The sequence below is a fragment of the Coregonus lavaretus genome (genome assembly GCF_964263955.1).
Source record: "Coregonus lavaretus genome assembly, chromosome: 35".
In the NCBI taxonomy this organism is placed as follows: Eukaryota; Metazoa; Chordata; class Actinopteri; order Salmoniformes; family Salmonidae; genus Coregonus; species Coregonus lavaretus.
Window position 1 is genome coordinate 8675284 of NC_140022.1, and position 12698 is coordinate 8687981.

Sequence of the window (12698 nt, forward strand, 5' to 3'; positions counted from 1 at the left end):
CTGATCACCATCTTCATCTGGACACTGGTCTGCTGCTGCCTCAAAGGTCTGTTGTTTTCTAACTCTTACAATGGAAAAATGACATATTGTTGAGTACCTTGTATAATCATTCAAATGGCTATCAATTACTAAATGTCCCTGCATAAAATATGATGAAATATAAATGATCTCTTATTTGTACTCGTTGATCAATATTTTTCCTCTTCAGGATCCAGAGGTCAGGTGACTGTGACTCAGCCTCCTGTAGTGACATTTTCTCCAGGAGACCCCGTCACTCTGACCTGTAAAACCAACCCTAAAGTGTACAGAGACAGTGATGGAGATTCTGCGTTCTGGTATCAACAGAGACCTGGAGAAGCTCCCAAACTCCTGATAAAATATGCAAAGAAACTGCTAGATGGGATTCCTGCTAGATTCAGTGGCAGTGGGTCTGAGAGTGACTTCACTCTGACCATCAGTGGAGTCCAGGCTGAAGATGCAGCAGTTTACTACTGTCAGAGTTACCACTATCTCAATAGTAAAAATTTGTTCACACAGTGATTTAGAGCCGTACAAAAACCTCCTGCATGAAATGACACACATCACTGGTCCACTGAACACAGAACTAAGGGTCTTGTTATATGACATCACCAAGTATAACCACTAGAAATAATGGTTACAAACTAGTTTCATAACCCTCCCTACCTCCCATGGCTACAAATATCCTCCTTATCAGAAAGATACAGGTGAGATAGTCTCATCGAGGGATGAATAATCCATATCATGTCCACATAAAATCATGTGTGAAGCAAAAAAGTTGGTGTGACTCAATGCTTGGTTGATCAACCAGAAACACAGCTGGCCAACACTTCTGTGGAGCAGTATGTAGTGTGTGTGTGTAAGTACGTGTGTGTGACAGAGAGAGACCCCTGTGAAACAGAAATTTAGATTTGCGTGGCCCCTCTCCCAGAATAGAGCAGTACACTCCCCAGATGTTCCCCCATCCTTAACACCACACCAGAACTAGACCAGAGGAGGTTGGCCAGTGGACATCCGACAGACTGGCAGAGGGTAAAAGTTCAACGTCATAAGTCAGATTTCAGTTACAGGTCATTTTATAGGTCACTGCACTAATCTTGTGTGGTGTCTACAGGAAGAGGTTGGCCAGCGGACGTCAGCCAGACAGGTAGAGGTCAAAGATAAAAAGGTCAGAGGTCAGTTCCCCAGGGAAGAGAGTCAGTCCAACCCCAACATGCCACCAGACTGCCTGTCACTTTATTGTAGTCAGCTTTTAGTTGTCTTGACAAAGAGACTAGATGAAGAGAGCACCATTATCTAAGGTCAGATTTTACATCCCTGGTGCCCACTAGAATGGCATGAGGAAGTATTAGATAACTAGGGATGTACATCTGAAGATTAATCAGGAATTCATCAGGAATCAGCACTGAGCCAGATTCATCATGAATTCATCAGGAATAATCCCTGAGCCAGATTCATCAGGAATTCATCAGGAATCAACACTGAGACAGTTTCATCATCAATTCATCAGGAATCAGCACTGAGCCAGTTTCATCATCAATTCATCAGGAATCAGCACTGAGCCAGATTCATCAGGAATTCATCAGGAATCAGTACTGAGCCAGTTTCATCATCAATTCATCAGGAATCAGCACTGAGCCAGATTCATTACGAATTCATCAGGAATCAACACAGACAGATTCATCGGGTATTCATCAGGAATCAGCACTGAGCCAGTTTTATCATCAATTCATCAGGAATCAGCCCTGATACAGATTCATCAGGAATTCATCAGGAATCAACACTGAAACAGTTTCATCATCAATTCATTAGGAATCAACACTGAGCCAGTTTCATCATCAATTCATCAGGAATCAGCACTGAGCCAGATTCATTATGAATTCATCAGAAATCAACATAGACAGATTCATCAGGAATTCATCAGGAATCAGCACTGAGCCAGTTTCATCATCAATTCATCAGGAATCAGCCCTGAGACAGTTTCATCATCAATTCATCAGGAATCAGCACTGAGCCAGTTTCATCATCAATTCATCAGGAATCAGCCCTGAGACAGATTCATCAGGAATTCATCAGGAATCAACACTGAGACAGTTTCATCATCAATTCAACAGGAATCAACACTGAGCCAGTTTCATCATCAATTCATCAGGAATCAACACTGAGCCAGTTTCATCATCAATTCATCAGGAATCAGCACTGAGCCAGATTCATCACGAATTCATCAGGAATCAGCACTGAGCCAGATGGAAGTCCTTCATCCCAGTCTAGAATACCTCCGGGTCACTGACAGGTCAGCCAGAGGCAGAGGTCAACAGTTCCAAAGTCACACGCTCAGACAAACACACAACCTCCTAATGCCTCCACCAGGACCTGTCCTGTACCGCACTGCAGCATCTCCCAGACCTAATCCTGAGTAAACTAGACTGGACATCAGTCAGAGGATAACAGTAACCTCCAGGTGATATGTCTGACCTAGCAAGGTCATAGGTCAGATATGAAAGGTTGCACCTTGCCTCTGTGCCAGTACGTTTAGGACATTACAGAACATAACCATTCCTTACATCACTGGAGTCTGAAGTGGTGTATGTTCTCTGTATCCCAGCTTTCTCCTCCATCATAACTAGGAGATCTGTCACAATGTTATTTTCATTCAGAAAAGCCTCATAATGGTTATGAAGTTGGGCAAACAATGTTGTAGTGGCGCTGTGTTGAACTTGTTGATTTTTGGCAGTGTAGCCTACACAAACTTAAACCAAAACAAAATGTTATCGTCAAGTAAACAAGCGATAAAGGTAAAAATATTTTGTTTGGTTAAAGCTTGTTGTATTATCCACGTGTGCCTACAAGCTGCTGGGCATATGGTTCCAGGCGAAGAGAAGCGAAAGAGCGAGTGGGAGGAGTTTGATTAAGATACAACCAATCAGAAAACTATTTTGTTGCCACCTAGTTGAAGCAACAGATGATGACATTCACTTTTTATTGCCCACAGTAAAATTCACTTAACTATTATGCTACTAATATCTGGTGACTTTGAAACTGTTCTGTCATTGCACACCTGTCTAGATATGAATGTCAAAAGCAATAAAAGAGCTTGCTGGCCCAGTCTGTAATCCAACCAACAGCTGACCCGGAAACTGTTTGACTAATAACTCTTTATTTTCTGTCTGAACCATAGACTTAGATAGACAACATCATTATTGTATCTGTCCCATTATGGCGTCTGTGAGAGCACAGGCAGTACCATTGAGGCCATCTCCATTGTGAAGTCGTCCATTTTCTTCCTCTACTACTTCTACTGGTAAACAAACTAAAAGGGTGCATACTGCCACCTAGAATGTGTTGTTTGAACAGGTATAATGCCAAGGATGGCGATTTACTGCCACCTGCAGTAATGGAATGTTTCCTCATTAGTATAATTCATTGGCTGATCCCTCCTGATGACCAGGATGGATTTATGTGATCCTTCCTTAATCCACAGGAAGTCCCACCCAGTTGACTACTTAAAAATGGTGGAATCCCTCAATGGCAATGTCCATGCAAAAACGGTTATATCCATCTGAGGCCTCAATAATTTTTTATGGTCTGAACTGAACTTCAGCATGATGCCATTTTAGCACAAGGCCCACCCATGCTGAACCACTTCCCAGTCATGTGAAATCCGTAGATTAGGGCCTAATTTATTCATTTCAATTAACCGATTTCCTTATATGAACTGCAACTCAGTAAAATCATTGAAATTGTTTAGTGTTGTGTTTATATTTTAGTTTAGTATAGAATTGTCAAAGACTCCATCCACCCAAGTCATAGACTGTTCTCTCTGCTATCGCACGGCAAGTGGTCCCGGAGCGCCAAGTCTATGTCCAAAAGGCTTCTTAACAGCTTCTACCCCCAAGCCATAAGACTGCTAGACTGCTGAACAATTAATAAAATGGCCACCCTGCCCCCCTTGTTTTTACACTGCAGCTACTTCCTGTTTATTATCTATGCATAGTCACTTTACCACTACCTACATGTACAAATTACTTAGACTAACCTGTACCCCCGTACATTGACTCGGTACCGGTACCCACTGTATATAGCCTCGCTATTGTTATTTTGTTGTGTTACTTTATATTTTATTTACTTTAGTAAATTTAGCAAATATTTTCTTAACTCTATTTTCTTATATCTGCATTGTTGGTTAATGCTTGTAAGTAAGCATTTCACTTTGTATTCGGCGCATGTGACCAATTGTATTTTATTTTATTTTATTTGGATAGCAATACACTAGTGTTGAATGAATACACTTACATGTAACTAAATACTATGGTCAATTACAGGCCTTCCACAGATGTATTAAGCTATTGTATTCCACGTTTAAGATTATTGTGTTTATGTCATTGCATTAACAGTTTCATCATCTGTCCTGAGGTAGGGTATTTCCATAGAGAAGGTGCTTTGCATTGTCAGCTCATGCTTCAGTGCTCTGGGAGTGTTTATAGCCCTGGGAGTTTCAGACTGCAGGACTGAGATCTATCTTGACACTTTAAGACTGCAGTGTTATTATCGTTGGGTTCAGTCTGTTCAGTATTCTCAGAGCCACAGATGATGATGAAGATGATGAAGTCGATATCACTGATTCCACTGCTGATCACAGTGGGGTTCCTGACTCAGGGTGAGAAACTCTCAGCATCTCTCCCTGTGGTCTACTGGTTTTAACAGGTTTTAATGGGCTTGTACATGTTTGTACATGGAAAAAGTTTCCAATGCCTTTTATGTGGATTTTAAAGACTACTCAAAACGAATTTCCCCTTTTCAATTTCAGAGTCCTCTGCACAACGTGACCTGAATCAAGCTGATGAATCAAAGTCAGTTCGTCTGGGAGAGAATGTGTCTATCAAAGCTGTTGCAAGTTCATCTGGTATTGATGATGACATGAGCTGGTACCTGCTGAAACCTGGACAGGCTCCTAAACTCCTCATCTATAGAGTAAATACACTTCAGTCTGGAACACCATCTAGATTCAGTGGCAGTAGTTCAGATACTGAGTACACTCTTACAATCACTGGTGTCCAAGCTGAAGATGCAGGAGATTACTATGGTATGGGTAATTTTGGCAGCCCAGAGCGTTTCACACAGTGATTTAGAGTCGTACAAAAACCTCCCTCAGTCAGACTGCACAGAGACTGTACTGCTGCAGCTGGGATCTACTGCAGGTGTTGAGGAGCAACAGACTATGACATGAAACACTGGTTCACTGAACTCACAACTCAGGTCTTGGTTATACGACATCACCAAGCATAAATAACCACTACTTTACCACCAAACAGAACATCTGGGTACAACTCAAACATGAATCTCAAATACACCAAATAGTTTAGTCATGATCAAAACCAACAGCTATATCCCATAACCCCCTTCCATGTCTATAATGGTCAGATGATGTGGTTCTGCTCCTGTCCCCAGATATTCACTGTCCCAAGGGGTCTACCCACTACCCACCCTCCCTCACCCCCTATCAACCTGCTAATGTTCATTTTGTTACAGAGCAGTTTACTCTTTGTTTAACAACCACAAGTCCACAGATATTCACAATTATATTCATAATAAAAATCACGGACACCTTCTTTGACATTAATACAAAGTACTTTATTTTGTTAACATTTCCAATCTAAAAGCAATACAACCACACGTACAGATTTAAAGATTCAGAAACACAAATTGATGACCAAAGCTGAAGCTATAGATAGATATTTAGAATGATGGAATGACAGACAGATAGGTGTTCTCTGTGTACAGGGGGTCTACTGGGAGCAGTGGCGTGGCTCCAGTGTGTGAGTGACAGGGGTCTGGTCCTTTAGGGTGGCCTCACAGGTGACTGAGCCAGCATTCTTCCACTGGTCAGTGGGGAGGGTGAGGCTGCTGCTCCAGCTGTAGTGACCATCCTTCTCCAGGACCTCCAGGCTCTGGCTGCCCTGCAAGGCTCCCCCGGCCCCCAGCCTCCAACCCAGCTTCCATCCCCCCGGGAAGCCCCTGTTGGCCAGGCACACTAGGGCAACATTCCCCTTGTCCTGCTCCTCACTGGAGGGGAGTAGGACGGTCAGGGAGGGACGTACCACACCCACTACAAGAGAGAAGGGGAGGGGGGAAAGGAGAGATGACATGTAAAGGGTAAACTGGACAAGAACCTTGAAGAACTTTCAACAACTTTAACATGAAGAAACAAATTTGATACTTTTTAAAATAGGACAGGGTCTGTGAAAATGGCAGGTTATGTATATATATTCTACAGACTTTCACTTCCCTCCAATAACATCTATGAAGCAAGACCACACACTACAATCAGTGATGTGTTAAATTACAGTACAGATATTAAACTTAGATGCTTACAATATAACAAGTTGAATAATGCATCTTAACTGGTTTAGTGTACTTAAAGACATCAAACACTAAAACTATCCTTTTCTGTTCACAGATGTTTGGTATATGACATTTTTATCCTTGAAGGATCATTAGATAATATGGAAACAATCATTGGAATTAAATCAATTAAACATCAACAAATACAACTATTTCTCAAGAATGACTTTTTGTGACTTTTTAAATGTTTAAAACGAATGTATTATAAAAATGATAAATCTCAAGGTACTTACAGTCAATGATGAGTTTGGTGCCGCCACCGAAAGTGTACCACAGTGATACAGACTCATTGAACGGCCGTACAAAAACCTCCTGCACTTTACACACACCAGTAACTCTCTACACAACACACATTCAACCCTACCACTGATAGTCAGTCAAAAACAGCATATGTAGGTCATAACCTTTCAAATAAATGTTTTGATATTTTTAGATGATTTATTTTAGCTTACTATAAAATATTACTATAAAATATAAATGTTGGAGATTTCAAATAATTATCTCTGACAAACTCACTAAGTACAAGAAGGCAGCCGTATAGAATAGCAATACACTAGTATTGAATGAATAAACTTACATGTAACTAAATACTATGGTCAATTACAGGCCTTCCACAGATGTATTAAGCTATTGTATTCCACGTTTAAGATTAATGTGTTTATGTCATTGCATTAACAGTTTCATCATCTGTCCTGAGGGAGGGTATTTCCATAGAGAAGGTGCTTTGCATTGGCAGCTCATGCTTCAGTGCTCTGGGAGTGTTTATAGCCCTGGGAGTTTCAGACTGCAGGACTGAGATCTGTCCTGACACTTTAAGACTGCAGTGTTATTATCGTTGGGTCCAGTCTGTTGTCTTCTCAGAGCCACAGATGATGAGGAACAATATGAAGATAAAAATACAGCTGATTCCAATGCTGATCACATTGGGGTTCCTGACTCAGGGTGAGAAACTCACAGCATCTCTCACTGTGGTCTGCTAGTTAATAGGTTTGAATGGGAAAATCTCCTCTCTGACCACTCCGAGCTGTCGTTTCAGACAGGATCTGTAAAGAGACAGAGAAGCTTTGAGAACGTTAAGATAGTTTGAGAAACCTCTATGCTACTGTTTGTGCGTGTGTGGTGTTTACAATGCTTCTATTTTGATTATTATGACTAATCAATGCTGTTTCCATTTCAGAGTCATCTGCAAATAATTTCCTGAATCAAGCTGATAAATCGAAATCTGTTAGTCTGGGAAAGACTGTATCTATCAGAGCAACAGGAGGTTCAGGTATTGGTAATGACATGAGCTGGTACCTGCTGAAACCTGGACAGGCTCCTAAACTCCTCATCTATGATGTAAATACACTTCAGTCTGGAACACCATCTAGATTCAGTGGCAGTAGATCAGGTACTGAGTACACTCTTACCATCACTGGTGTCCAAGCTGAAGATGCAGGAGATTACTATGGTATGGGTGATTATGGAGGCACAGAGCGTTTCACACAGTGATTTAGAGTCGTACAAAAACCTCCCTCAGTCAGACTGAACAGAGACTGTACTGCTGCAGCTGGGATCTACTGCAGGTGTTGAGGAGCAACAGACTCTGACATGAAACACACAGCATTAGACAGTCCCACACCAGGACAACGTTACCCTGGTTACATCATGACAGGAGCATAGTTCACCAAACCATGTCCTCTACACAACCATAACCATTACTTCACCTCCATATAGAAACCACCACTTTACTACCACACCAATGACCTTCACCTCTGGAATGTTCAGATTTAAATTAATTGTGTAGAACAGACATCATTATCTGTTAAATAGAACATGGAGTGTTAGCTCTATTCATTGTATTTCTATCTTTAACGTTCGAAACGTTTCACCTCACTGAATGCAGCCCTGATTTGCATGGTCATGGTGGGATGGTTTTGCGTCTCCCAGAATACAGCAGCTCTGTCCCCAGGGGTCAGAGAAAGAGAGAGAGCGAGAGAGAGAGCGAGAGAGAGAGAGAGAGAGAGAGAGAGAGAGAGAGAGAGGGGAGAGGGAGACTGAGCATGAAACAGCAGAACACCTACAACAATCAATCAATCAATCAATTTTATTTTATATAGCCCTTCGTACATCAGCTAATATCTCGAAGTGCTGTACAGAAACCCAGCCTAAAACCCCAAACAGCTAGTAATGCAGGTGTAGAAGCACGGTGGCTAGGAAAAACTCCCTAGAAAGGCCAAAACCTAGGAAGAAACCTAGAGAGGAACCAGGCTATGAGGGGTGGCCAGTCCTCTTCTGGCTGTGCCGGGTGGAGATTATAACAGAACCATGCCAAGATGTTCAAAAATGTTCATAAGTGACAAGCATGGTCAAATAATAATCAGGAATAAATCTCAGTTGGCTTTTCATAGCCGATCATTAAGAGTTGAAAACAGCAGGTCTGGGACAGGTAGGGGTTCCATAACCGCAGGCAGAACAGTTGAAACTGGAATAGCAGCAAGGCCAGGCGGACTGGGGACAGCAAGGAGTCACCACGGCCGGTAGTCCCGACGTATGGTCCTAGGGCTCAGGTCTCTCAGTTGGCTTTTCATAGCCGATCATTAAGAGTTGAAAACAGCAGGTCTGGGACAGGTAGGGGTTTCGTAACCGCAGGCAGAACAGTTGAAACTGGAATAGCAGCAAGGCCAGGCGGACTGGGGACAGCAAGGTGTCAGCATGCCCGGTAGTCCTGACGTATGGTCCTAGGGCTCAGGTTCTCAGAGAGAAAGAGAGAACGAGAGAATTAGAGAGAGCATACTTAAATTCACACAGGACACTGGATAAGACAGGAGAAGTACTCCAGGTATAACCAACTAACCCCAGCCCCCCGACACATAAACTACTGCAGCATAAATACTGGAGGCTGAGACAGGAGCGGTCCGGAGACACTGTGGCCCCATCCGAAGAAACCCCCGGACAGGGCCAAACAGGAAGGATATAACCCCACCCACTCTGCCAAAGCACAGCCCCCGCACCACCAGAGGGATATCCTCAACCACCAACTTACAATCCTGAGACAAGGCCGAGTATAGCCCACAGAGGTCTCCACCACAGCACAAACCAAGGGGGGGCGCCAACCCAGACAGGAAGATCACGTCAGTAACTCAACCCACTCAAGTGACGCACCCCTCCTAGGGACGGCATGAAAGAGCACCAGCAAGCCAGTGACTCAGCCCCTGTAACAGGGTTAGAGGCAGAGAACCCCAGTGGAGAGAGGGGAACCGGCCTGGCAGAGACAGCAAGGGCTGTTCGTTGCTCCAGAGCCTTTCCGTTCACCTTCACACTCCTGGGCCAGACTACACTCAATCATATGACCTACTGAAGAGATAAGTCTTCAGTAAAGACTTAAAGGTTGAGACCGAGTCTGCGTCTCTCACATGGGTAGGCAGACTGTTCCATAAAAATGGAGATCTATAGGAGAAAGCCCTGCCTCCCGCTGTTTGCTTAGAAATTCTAGGGACAATTAGGAGGCCTGCGTCTTGTGACCGTAGCGTACGTATTGGTATGTACGGCAGGACCAACTCGGAAAGATAGGTAGGAGCAAGCCCATGTAACGCTTTATAGGTTAACAGTAAAACCTTGAAATCAGCCCTTGCCTTAACAGGAAGCCAGTGTAGGGAAGCTAGCACTGGAGTAATATGATCAAATTTCTTGGTTCTAGTCAGGATTCTAGCAGCCGTATTTAGCACTAACTGAAGTTTATTTAGTGCTTTATCCGGGTAGCCGGAAAGTAGAGCATTGCAGTAGTCTAACCTAGAAGTAACAAATGCATGGATTAATTTTTCTGCATCATTTTTGGACAGAAAATTTCTGATTTTTGCAATGTTACGTAGATGGAAAAAAGCTGTCCTTGAAACAGTCTTGATATGTTCGTCAAAAGAGAGATCAGGGTCAAGAGTAACGCCGAGGTCCTTCACAGTTTTATTTGAGACGACTTTACAACCATCAAGATGAATTGTCAGATTTAACAGAAGATCTCTTTGTTTCTTGGGACCTAGAACAAGCATCTCTGTTTTGTCCGAGTTTAAAAGTAGAAAGTTTTCAGCCATCCACTTCCTTATGTCTGAAACACAGGCTTCTAGCGAGGGCAATTTTGGGGCTTCACCATGTTTCATTGAAATGTACAGCTGTGTGTCATCCGCATAGCAGTGAAAGTTAACATTATGTTTTCGAATAACATCCCCAAGAGGTAAAATATATAGTGAAAACAATAGTGGTCCTAAAACGGAACCTTGAGGAACACCGAAATGTACAGTTGATTTGTCGGAGGACAGACCATTCACAGAGACAAACTGATATCTTTCCGACAGGTAAGATCTAAACCAGGCCAGAACTTGTCCGTGTAGACCAATTTGGGTTTCCAGTCTCTCCAAAAGAATGTGGTGATCGATGGTGTCAAAGGCAGCACTAAGGTCTAGTAGCACGAGGACAGATGCAGAGCCTCGGTCTGACGCCATTAAAAGGTCATTTACCACCTTCACAAGTGCAGTCTCAGTGCTATGATGGGGTCTAAAACCAGACTGAAGCATTTCGTATACATTGTTTGTCTTCAGAAAGGCAGTGAGTTGCTGCGCAACAGCTTTTTCTAAAATTTTTGAGAGGAATGGAAGATTCGATATAGGCCGATAGTTTTTTATATTTTCCGGGTCAAGGTTTGGCTTTTTCAAGAGAGGCTTTATCACTGCCACTTTTAGTGAGTTTGGTACACATCCGGTGGATAGAGAGCTGTTTATTATGTTCAACATAGGAGGGCCAAGCACAGGAAGCAGCTCCTTCAGCAGTTTAGTAGGAATAGGATCCAGTATGCAGCTTGAAGGTTTAGAGGCCATGATTATTTTCATCATTGTGTCAAGAGATATAGTACTAAAACACTTAAGTGTCTCTCCCGATCCCAGGCCCTCGCAGAGCTGTGCAGATCCAGGACAGCTAAGCCCTGGAGGAATACGCAGATTCAAAGAGGAGTCCGTAATTTGCTTTCTAATGGTCATGATCTTTTCCTCAAAGAAGTTCATGAATTTATTACTGCTGAAGTGAAAGCCATCCTCTCTTGGGGAATGCTTCTTTTTAGTTAGCTTTGCAACAGTATCAAAAAGAAATTTTGGATTGTTCTTATTTTCCTCGATTAAGTTGGAAAAGTAGGATGATCGAGCAGCAGTGAGGGCTCTTCGGTACTGCACGGTACTGTCTTTCCAAGCTAGTCGGAAGACTTCCAGTTTGGTGTGGCGCCATTTCCGTTCCAATTTCCTGGAAGCTTGCTTCAAAGCTCGGGTATTTTCTGTATACCAGGGAGCTAGTTTCTTATGACAAATGTTTTTCGTTTTTAGGGGTGCAACTGCATCTAGGGTATTGCGCAAGGTTAAATTGAGTTCCTCAGTTAAGTGGTTAACTGATTTTTGTCCTCTGACGTCCTTGGGTAGGCAGAAGGAGTCTGGAAGGGCATCAAGGAATTTTTGTGTTGTCTGAGAATTTATAGCACGACTTTTGATGCTCCTTGGTTGGGGTCTGAGCAGATTATTTGTTGCGATTGCAAACGTAATAAAATGGTGGTCCGATAGTCCAGGATTTTGTGGAAAAACATTAAGATCTACAACATTTATTCCATGGGACAAAACTAGGTCCAGAGTATGACTGTGGCAGTGAGTAGGTCCAGAGACATGTTGGACAAAACCCACTGAGTCGATGATGGCTCCGAAAGACTTTTGGAGTGGGTCTGTGGACTTCTCCATGTGAATATTAAAATCACCAAAAATTAGAATATGATCTGCTATGACTACAAGGTCTGATAGGAATTCAGGAAACTCAGAGAGGAACGCTGTATATGGCCCAGGAGGCCTGTAAACAGTAGCTATAAAAAGTGATTGAGTAGGCTGCATAGATTTCATGACTAGAAGCTCAAAAGACGAAAACGCCATTTTTTTTTTTGTAAATTGAAATTTGCTATCGTAAATGTTAGCAACACCTCCGCCTTTGCGGGATGCACGGGGAATATGGTCACTAGTGTAACAAACAGTCACTATAGGACAGATGACATATCTTACTCACAGTTATGACAAAAACTACAACCTAGCTGTAGCTACATTTCCATTCGTTGTCACAGTAAATAAATGAGTCAACTAATCCATCATATTATTTTCCAAATCAAACTTTATTAGAAGTGAGGCAGATAGCAACATCACAGTAACAGTCTGAGTAGAGAACACATAGAAGTCTCCTCTACTCTATACAATACACATTACTACCCAGACAATGGTCTCCCCAGC